The sequence below is a fragment of the Saccoglossus kowalevskii genome, unplaced genomic scaffold (genome assembly GCF_978046115.1).
Source record: "Saccoglossus kowalevskii unplaced genomic scaffold, keSacKowa6.1 SCAFFOLD_24, whole genome shotgun sequence".
In the NCBI taxonomy this organism is placed as follows: domain Eukaryota; kingdom Metazoa; phylum Hemichordata; class Enteropneusta; family Harrimaniidae; genus Saccoglossus; species Saccoglossus kowalevskii.
Genome location: NW_028188618.1, coordinates 5,893,523 through 5,906,733, shown reverse-complemented (window position 1 = coordinate 5,906,733; position 13,211 = coordinate 5,893,523).

The window sequence follows — 13,211 nt, the reverse complement described above, 5'->3', positions numbered from 1 at the left end:
TTTTCAGCACTTTGCCACAACTTTTCAGTACTTTGCCACACTTTTCAGTACTTTGCCTCTACTTTTCAGCAAATTGCCACAACTTTTCAGTACTTTGCCACACTTTTCAGCACTTTGCCACTACTTTTCAGTACTTTGCCACTACTTTTCGGCACTTTGCCACAACTTTTCTGTACTTTGCCACGCTTTTCAGTACTTTGCCACGACTTTGCCACAACTGTTCAGTACTTTGCCACACTTTTCTGTACTTTGCCTCTACTTTTCAGCACTTGCCACAACTTTTCAGTACTTTGCCACTCTTTTCAGTACTTTGCCACGACTTTGCCACAACTTTTTAGTACTTTGCCACACTTTAGGTACTTTGCCACGACTTTGCCACAACTTTTCAGTATTTTGCCACACTTTTCAGTACTTTGCCACACTTTTCAGTACTTCTCCACGACTTTGCCACATCGTTTCAGTACTTTGCCACACTTTTCAGCACTTTGCCACAACATTTAATTACTTTGCCATGATTTTGCCACAACTTTTCAGTACTTTGCCACACTTTTCATTACTTTACCACTACTTTTCAGCACTTTGTCACAACTTTTCTGTACTTTGCCACACTTTTCGGGACTTTGCCACTGCTTTCAGAACATTGCCACTACTTTTCAGCACTTTGCCACAACTTTTCCGTACTTTGCCACACTTTTCAGCACTTTGCCACTACTTTTCCGTACTTTGCCACTACTTTTCAGTACTTGGCCACACTTTTCAGGACTTTGCCACACTTTTCAGTACTTTGCCACACTTTTCAGCACTTTGGCACTACTTTTCAGTACTTTGCCACCACTTTTCAGTACTTGGCCACACTTTTCAGCACTTTGCCACAACTGTTCTGTTCTTTGCCAACTTTTCAGTACTTTGCCACTACTTTGCCACAACTTTTCACTACTTTGCCACGCTTTTCAGCACTTCGCCACTGCCTTACAGTACTTTGCCATAACTTTTCAGTACTTTGCAACTACTTTTCAGCACTTTGCCACAACTTTTCAGTACTTTGCCATACTTTTCAGCACTTTGCCACTACTTTTCTGTACTTTGCCACTACTTTTCAGCACTTTGCCACAACTTTTCAGTACTTTGCAACAGATTTTTCAGTACTTTGCCACACTTTTCAGTACTTTGCCACGACGTTGCCACAACTTTTCGTACTTTGCCACACTTTTCAGTACTTTGCCACACTTTTCAGTACTTTTCCACGACTTTGCCACAACTTTTCCGTATTTTGCCTCACTTTTCAGCACTTTGCCACAACATTTCAGTACTTTGCCATGACTTTGCCACAACTTGTCAGTACTTTGCCACACTTTTCATCACTTTGCCACTACTTTTCAGCACTTTGTCACAAATTTTCTGTACTTTGCCACACTTTTCAGTACTTTGCCACGACTTTGGCACAACTTTTCAGTACTTTGTCACACTTTTCAGCACTTTGCCACTACTTTTCAGTACTTTGCCACTACTTTTCAGCACTTTGCCACAACTTTTCAGTACTTTGCAACAACTTTTCAGTGCGTTGCCACACTTTTCAGTACTTTGCCACGACGTTGCCACTACTTTTCTGTACTTTGCCACGCTTTTCAGTACTTTGCCACGACTTTGCCACAACTGTTCAGTACTTTGCCACACTTGTCTGTACTTTGCCTCTACTTTTCAGCACTTGCCACAACTTTCAGTACTTTGCCACTCTTTTCAGTACTTTGCCACGACTTTGCCACAACTTTTTAGTACTTTGCCACACTTTAGGTACTTTGCCACGACTTTGCCACAACTTTTCAGTACTTTGCCACACTTTTCAGTACTTTGCCACACTTTTCAGTACTTCTCCACGACTTTGCCACAACGTTTCAGTACTTTGCCACACTTTTCAGCACTTTGCCACAACATTTAATTACTTTGCCATGATTTTGCCACAACTTTTCAGTACTTTGCCACACTTTTCATTACTTTACCACTACTTTTCAGCACTTTGTCACAACTTTTCTGTACTTTGCCACACTTTTCGGGACTTTGCCACTGCTTTCAGTACATTGCCACTACTTTTCAGCACTTTGCCACAACTTTTCCGTACTTTGCCACACTTTTCAGCACTTTGCCACTACTTTTCCGTACTTTGCCACTACTTTTCAGTACTTGGCCACACTTTTCAGGACTTTGCCACACTTTTCAGTACTTTGCCACACTTTTCAGCACTTTGGCACTACTTTTCAGTACTTTGCCACCACTTTTCAGTACTTGGCCACACTTTTCAGCACTTTGCCACAACTGTTCTGTTCTTTGCCAACTTTTCAGTACTTTGCCACTACTTTGCCACAACTTTTCACTACTTTGCCACGCTTTTCAGCACTTCGCCACTGCCTTACAGTACTTTGCCATAACTTTTCAGTACTTTGCAACTATTTTTCAGCACTTTGCCACAACTTTTCAGTACTTTGCCATACTTTTCAGCACTTTGCCACTACTTTTCTGTACTTTGCCACTACTTTTCAGCACTTTGCCACAACTTTTCAGTACTTTGCAACAGATTTTTCAGTACTTTGCCACACTTTTCAGTACTTTGCCACGACGTTGCCACAACTTTTCAGTACTTTGCCACACTTTTCAGTACTTTGCCACACTTTTCAGTACTTTTCCACGACTTTGCCACAACTTTTCCGTATTTTGCCTCACTTTTCAGCACTTTGCCACAACATTTCAGTACTTTGCCATGACTTTGCCACAACTTGTCAGTACTTTGCCACACTTTTCATCACTTTGCCACTACTTTTCAGCACTTTGTCACAACTTTTCTGTACTTTGCCACACTTTTCAGTACTTTGCCACGACTTTGGCACAACTTTTCAGTACTTTGTCACACTTTTCAGCACTTTGCCACTACTTTTCAGTACTTTGCCACTACTTTTCAGCACTTTGCCACAACTTTTCAGTACTTTGCAACAACTTTTCAGTGCGTTGCCACACTTTTCAGTACTTTGCCACGACGTTGCCACTACTTTTCAGTACTTTGCCACACTTTTCAGTACTTTGCCACACTTTTCAGTACTTTTCCACGACTTTGCCACAACTTTTCCGCATTTTGCCACACTTTTCAGCACTTTGCCACAACATTTCAGTACTTTGCCATGACTTTGCCACAACTTTTCTGTACTTTGCCACACTTTTCACTACTTTGCCACGACTTTGGCACAACTTTGCAGTACTTTGCCACCTTTTTCAGTACTTTGCAACTGCTTTTCAGTACTTTGCCACTAATTTTCAGCACATTGCCAGAACTTTTCAGTACTTTGCCACACTTTTCAGCACTTTGCCACTACTTTTCAGTACTTTGCCACTATTTTTCGGCACTTTGCCACAACTTTTCTGTACTTTGCCACGCTTTTCAGTACTTTGCCACGACTTTGCCACAACTGTTCAGTACTTTGCCACACTTTTCAGTACTTTGCCTCTACTTTTCAGCACTTGCCACAACTTTTCAGTACTTTGCCACTCTTTTCAGTACTTTGCCACGACTTTGCCACAACTTTTTAGTACTTTGCCACACTTTACAGCACTTTGCCACTACCTTTCAAGACTTTGCCACTACTTTTCATAACTTTGTCACAACTTTTCAGTACTTTGCCACACTTTTCAGTACTTTGCCGCACTTTAGGTACTTTGCCACGACTTTGCCACAACTTTTCAGTACTTTGCCACACTTTTCAGTACTTTGCCGCACTTTTCAGTACTTTTCCACGACTTTGCCACAACTTTCCAGTACTTTGCCACACTTTTCAGCACTTTGCCACAACATTTAAGTACTTTGCCATGATTTTGCCACAACTTTTCAGTACTTTGCCACACTTTTCATTACTTTGCCACAACTTTTCAGTACTTTGCCACTACTTTTCATCACTTTGCCACACTTTTCAACACTTTGCCACACTTTTCAGCACTTTGCCACTACTATTCAGTACTTTGCCTCTACTTTTCAGCACTTGCCACAACTTTTCAGTACTTTGCCACTCTTTTCAGTACTTTTCCACGACTTTGCCACAACTTTTTAGTACTTTGCCACACTTTACAGCACTTTGCCACTACCTTTCAGTACTTTGCCACTACTTTTCATAACTTTGTCACAACTTTTCAGTACTTTGCCACACTTTTCAGTACTTTGCCACACTTTAGGTACTTTGCCACGACTTTGCCACAACTTTTCAGTACTTTGCCACACTTTTCAGTACTTTGCCGCACTTTTCAGTACTTTTCCACGACTTTGCCACAACTTTCCAGTACTTTGCCACACTTTTCAGCACTTTGCCACAACATTTAAGTACTTTGCCATGATTTTGCCACAACTTTTCAGTACTTTGCCACACTTTTCATTACTTTGCCACAACTTTTCAGTACTTTGCCACTACTTTTCATCACTTTGCCACACTTTTCAACACTTTGCCACACTTTTCAGCACTTTGCCACTACTATTCAGTAGTTTGCCACTGCTTTTCAGCACTTTGCCACAACTTTTCAGTACTTTGCCACACTTTTCAGTACTTTGCCTCTACTTTTCAGCACTTTGCCACAACTTTTCAGTACTTTGCCACACTTTTCAGTACTTTGCCACGACTTTGCTACAACTTTTCACTACTTTGCCACGCTTTTCAGCACTTCGCCACTGCCTTTCAGTACTTTGCCACAACTTTTCAGTACTTTGTCACACTTTTCAGCACTTTGCCACTACTTTTCAGTACTTTGCCACTACTTTTCTGCACTTTGCCACAACTTTTCAGTACTTTGCAACAACTTTTCAGTGCGTTGCCACACTTTTCAGTACTTTGCCACGACGTTGCCACTACTTTTCAGTACTTTGCCACACTTTTCAGTACTTTGCCACACTTTTCAGTACTTTTCCACGACTTTGCCACAACTTTTCCGCATTTTGCCACACTTTTCAGCACTTTGCCACAACATTTCAGTACTTTGCCATGACTTTGCCACAACTTTTCTGTACTTTGCCACACTTTTCACTACTTTGCCACGACTTTGGCACAACTTTGCAGTACTTTGCCACCTTTTTCAGTAATTTGCAACTGCTTTTCAGTACTTTGCCACTAATTTTCAGCACATTGCCAGAACTTTTCAGTACTTTGCCACACTTTTCAGCACTTTGCCACTACTTTTCAGTACTTTGCCACTATTTTTCGGCACTTTGCCACAACTTTTCTGTACTTTGCCACGCTTTTCAGTACTTTGCCACGACTTTGCCACAACTGTTCAGTACTTTGCCACACTTTTCAGTACTTTGCCTCTACTTTTCAGCACTTGCCACAACTTTTCAGTACTTTGCCACTCTTTTCAGTACTTTGCCACGACTTTGCCACAACTTTTTAGTACTTTGCCACACTTTACAGCACTTTGCCACTACCTTTCAGTACTTTGCCACTACTTTTCATAACTTTGTCACAACTTTTCAGTACTTTGCCACACTTTTCAGTACTTTGCCACACTTTAGGTACTTTGCCACGACTTTGCCACAACTTTTCAGTACTTTGCCACACTTTTCAGTACTTTGCCGCACTTTTCAGTACTTTTCCACGACTTTGCCACAACTTTCCAGTACTTTGCCACACTTTTCAGCACTTTGCCACAACATTTAAGTACTTTGCCATGATTTTGCCACAACTTTTCAGTACTTTGTCACACTTTTCATTACTTTACCACTACTTTTCAGCACTTTGTCTCAACTTTTCTGTACTTTGCCACACTTTTCGGGACTTTGCCACTGCTTTCAGTACATTGCCACTACTTTTCAGCACTTTGCCACAACTTTTCCGTACTTTGCCACTACTTTTCAGTACTTTGCCACTACTTTTCAGCACTTTGCCACAACTTTTCAGTACTTTGCAACAACTTTTCAGTACTTTGCCACACTTTTCAGTACTTTGCCACGACGTTGTAACTACTTTTCAGTACTTTGCCACACTTTTCAGTACTTTTCCACGACTTTGCCACAACTTTTCCGCATTTTGCCACACTTTTCAGCACTTTGCCACAACATTTCAGTACTTTGCCATGACTTTGCCACAACTTTTCTGTACTTTGCCACACTTTTCACTACTTTGCCACGACTTTGGCACAACTTTGCAGTACTTTGCCACCTTTTTCAGTACTTTGCAACTGCTTTTCAGTACTTTGCCACTAACTTTCAGCACATTGCCAGAACTTTTCAGTACTTTGCCACACTTTTCAGCACTTTGCCACTACTTTTCAGTACTTTGCCACTACTTTTCGGCACTTTGCCACAACTTTTCTGTACTTTTCCACGCTTTTCAGTACTTTGCCACGAATTTGTTACAACTGTTCAGTACTTTGCCACACTTTTCAGTACTTTGCCTCTGCTTTTCAGCACTTGCCACAACTTTTCAGTACTTTGCCACTCTTTTCAGTACTTTGCCATGACTTTGCCACAACTTTTTAGTACTTTGCCACACTTTACAGCACTTTGCCACTACCTTTCAGTACTTTGCCACTACTTTTCAGAACTTTGTCACAACTTTTCAGTACTTTGCCACACTTTTCAGTACTTTGCCCACTTTAGGTACTTTGCCATGACTTTGCCACAACTTTTCAGTACTTTGCCACACTTTTCAGTACTTTGCCACACTTTTCAGTACTTTTCCACGACTTTGCCACAACTTTTCAGTACTTTGCCACAGTTTGCAGCACTTTGCCACAACATTTAAGTACTTTGCCATGATTTTGCCACAACTTTTCAGTACTTTACCACACTTTTCATTACTTTACCACTACTTTTCAGCACTTTGTCACAACTTTTCTGTACTTTGCCACACTTTTCGGGACTTTGCCACTGCTTTCAGTACATTGCCACTACTTTTCAGCACTTTGCCACAACTTTTCCGTACTTTGCCACCACTTTTCAGCACTTTGCCACTAATTTTCAGCACTTTGCCACAACTTTTCTGTTTTTTGCCACACTTTTCAGTACTTTGCCACGATTTTGCCACAACTTTTCAGTACTTTGCCACACTTTTCAGTACTTTGCCACTACTTTGCCACAACTTTTCAGTACTTTGCCACTACTTTTCATCACTTTGCCACACTTTTCAACACTTTGCCACACTTTTCAGCACTTTGCCACTACTATTCAGTACTTTGCCACTACTTTTCAGCACTTTGCCACAACTTTTCAGTACTTTGCCACACTTTTCAGTACTTTGCCACTAATTTTCAGCACATTGCCACAACTTTTCAGTACTTTGCCACACTATTCAGCACTTTGCCACTACTTTTCAGTACTTTGCCACTACTTTTCGGCACTTTGCCACAACTTTTCTGTACTTTGCCACGCTTTTAGTACTTTGCCACGACTTTGCCACAACTGTTCAGTACTTTGCCTCACTTTTCAGTACTTTGCCTCTACTTTTCAGCACTTGCCACAACTTTTCAGTACTTTGCCACTCTTTTCAGTACTTTGCCACGACTTTGCCACAACTTTTTAGTACTTTGCCACACTTTACAGCACTTTGCCACTACCTTTCAGTACTTTGCCACTACTTTTCAAAACTTTGCCACACTTTAGGTACTTTGCCACGACTTTGCCACAACTTTTCAGTACTTTGCCACACTTTTCAGTTCTTTGCCACACTTTTCAGTACTTTTCCACGACTTGCCACAACTTTTCAGTACTTTACCACTACTTTTCAGCACTTTGTCACAACTTTTCTGTACTTTGCCACACTTTTCGGGACTTTGCAACTGCTTTCAGTACATTGCCACTACTTTTCAGCTCTTTGCCACAACTTTTCCGTACTTTGCCACACTTTTCAGCACTTTGCCACTACTTTTCAGTACTTTGCCACTACTTTTCAGTACTTTGCCACACTTTTCAGTACTTTGCCACTGCTTTTCAGTACTTTGCCACTACTTTTCAGCACTTTGCCACAACTTTTTAGTACTTTGCCACACTTTTCAGCACTTTGCCACTACCTTTCAGTACTTTGCCACTACTTTTTAGAACTTTGCCACAACTTTTCAGTACTTTGCTACACTTTTCAACACTTTGCCACTGCTTTTTAGTACTTTGCCACTACTTTTCAACACTTTGCCACAACTTTTCAGTACTTGGCCACACTTTTCAGGACTTTGCCACACTTTTCAGTATTTTGCCACTACTTTTCAACACTTTGCCACAACTTTTCAGTACTTTGCCACACTTTTCAGTACTTTGTCACTGCTTTTCAGTACTTTGCCACAACTTTTCAGCACTTTGCCACAACTTTTCAGTACTTTGCCACACTTTTCAGTACTTTGCCACGACTTTGCCACAACTTTTCAGTACTTTGCCACACTTTTCAGTACTTTGCCACTACTTTGCCACAACTTTTTAGTTTGCCACTACTTTGCCACAACTTTTTAGTACTTTGCCACTACTTTTCATCACTTTGCCACACTTTTCAACACTTTGCCACACTTTTCAGCACTTTGCCACTACTATTCAGTTCTTTGCCACTACTTTTCAGCACTTTGCCACAACTTTTCAGTACTTTGCAACACTTTTCTGTACTTTGCCACACTTTTCAGCACTTTGCCACTACTATTCAGTACTTTGCCACTACTTTTCAGCATTTTGCCACAACTTTTCAGTACTTTGCCACACTTTTCTGTACTTTGCCTCTACTTTTCAGCACTTTGCCACAACTTTTCACTACTTTGCCACACTTTTCAGCACTTCGCCACAACTTTTCAGTACTTTGCCATACTTTTCAGTACTTTGCCACGACTTTGCCACAACTTTGCCACGACTTTGCCACAATTTTTCAGTACTTTGCCACACTTTTCAGTACTTTGCCACTGCTTTTCAGTACTTTGCCACTACTTTTCAGCACTTTGCCACAACTTTTTAGTACTTTGCCACACTTTTCAGCACTTTGCCACTACCTTTCAGTACTTTGCCACTACTTTTCAGAACTTTAGCACAACTTTTCAGTACTTTGCCACACTTTTCAGTACTTTGCCACGACGTTGCCACAACTTTTCAGTACTTTGCCACACTTTTCAGTACTTTGCCACACTTTTCAGTACTTTTCCACGACTTTGCCACAACTGTTCAGTATTTTGCCACACTTTTCAGGACTTTGCCACAACATTTCAGTACTTTGCCATGACTTTGCCACAACTTGTCAGTACTTTGCCACACTTTTCATTACTTTGCCACTACTTTTCAGCACTTTGTCACAACTTTTCTGTACTTTGCCACACTTTTCACTACTTTGCCACGACTTTGCCACAACTTTGCAGTACTTTGCCACACTTTTCTGTACTTTGCCTCTACTTTTCAGTACTTTGCCACAACTTTTCACTAATTGCCACACTTTTCAGCACTTCGCCACTGCCTTTCAGTACTTTGCCATAACTTTTCAGTACTTTGCCACTACTTTTCAGCACTTTGCCACAACTTTTCAGTACTTTGCCACACTTTTCAGCACTTTGCCACTACTTTTCAGTACTTTGCCACTACTTTTCTGCACTTTGCCACAACTTTTCAGTACTTTGCCACACTTTTAATTACTTTGCCAAGGCTTTTCAGCACTTTGCCACAACTTTTCAGTACTTTGCCATACTTTTCAGTACTTTGCCACTACTTTTCACCATTTTGACTAAACTTTTCAGTACTTTGCCACGACTTTGCCACAACTTTGCCACGACTTTGCCACAACTTTTCAGTACTTTGCCACACTTTTCAGTACTTTGCCACTGCTTTTCAGTACTTTGCCACTACTTTTCAGCACTTTGCCACAACTTTTTAGTACTTTGCCACACTTTTCAGCACTTTGCCACTACCTTTCAGTACTTTGCCACTACTTTTCAGAACTTTGCCACAACTTTTCAGTACTTTGCTACACTTTTCAACACTTTGCCACTGCTTTTTAGTACTTTGCCACTACTTTTCAACACTTTGCCACAACTTTTCAGTACTTGGCCACACTTTTCAGGACTTTGCCACACTTTTCAGTATTTTGCCACTACTTTTCAACACTTTGCCACAACTTTTCAGTACTTTGCCACACTTGTCAGCATTTTGCCTCTACTTTTCAGTACTTTGCCACTACTTTTCAGCACTTTGCCACAACTTTTCAGTACTTTGCCACACTTTTCAGTACTATGCCTCTACTTTTCAGCACTTTGCCACAACTTTTCAGTTCTTTGCCACACTGTTCAGTACTTTGCCACGACTTTGCCACAACTTTTCAGTACTTTGCTACACTTTTCAGTACTTTGCCACTGCTTTTCAATACTTTGCCACAACTTTTCAGCACTTTGCCACAACTTTTCAGTACTTTGCCACACTTTTTCAGTTCTTTGCCACTACTTTTCAGCATTTCGCCACTGCCTTTCATTACTTTGCCACAACTTTTCAATACTTTGCCACTACTTTTCAGCACTTTGCCACAACTTCTAGTACTTTGCCACACTTTTCAGCACTTTGCCACTACTTTTCAGTACTTTGCCACTACTTTTGAGCACTTTGCCACAACTTTTCAGTACTTTGCCACACTTTTCAGTACTTTGCCAAGGCTTTTCAGCACTTTGCCACAACTTTTTCAGTTCTTTGCCACACTTTTCAGCACTTTGCCACTACTTTTCAGCATTTTGACAAAACTTTTCCGTACTTTGCCACACTTTTCAGTACTTTGCCACGACTTTGCCACAACTTTCCAGTACTTTGCCACACTTTTCAGTACTATGCCTCTACTTTTCATCACTTTGCCACAACTTTTTAGTTCTTTGCCACACTGTTCAGTACTTTGCCACTACTTTTCAGCACTTTGCCACAACTTTTAGTACTTTGCCACACTTTTCAGCACTTTGCCACTTCTTTTCAGTACTTTGCCACTACTTTTCAGCACTTTGCCACAACTTTTCAGTACTTTGCCACACTTTTCAGTACTTTGCTAAGGCATTTCAGCACTTTGCCACAACTTTTTCAGTATTTTGCCACACTTTTCAGCACTTTGCCACTACTTTTCAGCATTTTGACAAAACTTTTCAGTACTTTGCCACACTTTTCAGTACTTTGCCAAGGCTTTTCAGCCCTTTGCCACAACTTTTCAATACTTTGCCATACTTTTCAGTACTTTGCCACTACTTTTCACCATTTTGAATAAACTTTTCTGTACTTTGCCACGACTTTGCCACATCTTTGCCACGACTTTGCCACACCTTTTCAGTACTTTGCCACACTTTTCATTACTTTGCTACTGCTTTTCAGTACTTTGCCACTACTTTTCAGCACTTTGCCACAACTTTTCAGTACTTTGCCACACTTTTTCAGTTCTTTGCCACTACTTTTCAGCATTTCGCCACTGCCTTTCATTACTTTGCCACAACTTTTCAGTACTTTGCCACTACTTTTCAGCACTTTGCCACAACTTTTAGTACTTTGCCACACTTTTCAGCACTTTGCCACTAATTTTCAGTACTTTGCCACTACTTTTGAGCACTTTGCCACAACTTTTCAGTACTTTGCCACACTTTTCAGTACTTTGCCAAGGCTTTTCAGCACTTTGCCACAACTTTTTCAGTACTTTGCCACTACTTTTCAGCACTTTGCCACTGCTTTTCAGTACTTTGCCAATAATTTTCATCACTTTGCCACAACTTGTCAGTACTTTGCCACACTTTTCAGTACTTTGCCACTACTTTTCAGCACTTTGCCACAACTTTTCAGTACTTTGCCACTACTTTTCAGCACTTTGCCACAATTTTCAGTACTTTGACACACTTTTCAGCACTTTGCCACACTTTTCAGCACTTTGCCACTACTTCTCAGTACTTTGCCACACTTTTCAGCACTTTGCCACTACTTTTCAGTACTTTGCCACTACTTTTCAGCACTTTGCCACAATTTTCAGTACTTTGACACACTTTTCAGCACTTTGCCACTACTTTTCAGTACTTTCCCACTACTGTTCAGCACTTTGCCACAACTTTTCAGCACTTTGCCACAACTTTTCAGTACTTTGCCACTACTTTGACACAATTTTCAGCACTTCGCCACAATTTTCAGCACATTGCCACTACTTTTCAGTACTTTGCCACACTTTTCAGCACTTTGCCACTACTTGTCAGTACTTTGCCACTACTTTTCAGTACTTTGCCACACTTTTTACCACTCTGCCACTAATTTTCAGTACTTTGCCACTGCTTTTCAGTACTTTGCCACTACTTTTCAGCACTTTGCCACAACTTTTCAGTACTTTGCCACACTTTTCAGTACTTTGCGACTACTTTGCCACAACATTTCTGTACTTTGCCACACTTTTCAGTACTTTGCCACTGCTTTTCAGTACTTTGCCACTACATTGCCGCACTTTGCCACTCCTTTGCCGTACTTTGCCACTACTTTGCCGTACTTTGCCACTACTTTGCCGTACTTTGCCACTACTTTGCTGTACTTTGCCATTACTTTGCAGTACTTTGCCACTACATTGCATTACTTTGCCACTACTTCGCAGTATTTTGCCACTCTTTGCCATACTTTGGCACTACTTTGCCACTAATTTGCCGTACTTTGCCACACTCTGCCACTGCTTTGCCATACTTTGCCACTGCTTTGCCGTACTTTGCCACTACTTTGCCATACTTTGACACTACCCTGCAGTACTTTGCCACTGCTTTGCCGTACTTTGCCACTACTTTGCCGTAATTTGACACTACCCTGCAGTACTTTGCCACTGCTTTGCCGTACTTTGCCACTATTTTGCCGTACTCTGCCTCTGCTTTGCCGTACTTTGCCACTACTTTGCAGTACGTTGCCACTGCTTTGCCGTACTTTGCCTCTGCTTTGCCACTGCTTTATCGTACTTTGCCACTACTTTGCAGTATTTCGTCACTACTTTGCCGTACTTTGCCACTGCGTTGCCGTACTTTGCCACTACTTTGTCGTAATTTGCCACTACTTTTCAGCACTTTGCCACACTTTTAAGTACTTTGCCACTACTTTTCAGTACTTTGCCACACTTTTCAGCACTTTGCCACTTCTTTTCAGCACTTTGCCACTACTTTTCATTACTTTGCCACACTTTTCTGCACTTTGCCCCTACTTTTCAGTAATTTGCCACTACTTTTCAGCACTTTGCCACTACTTTTCAGTACTTTGCCACTACTTT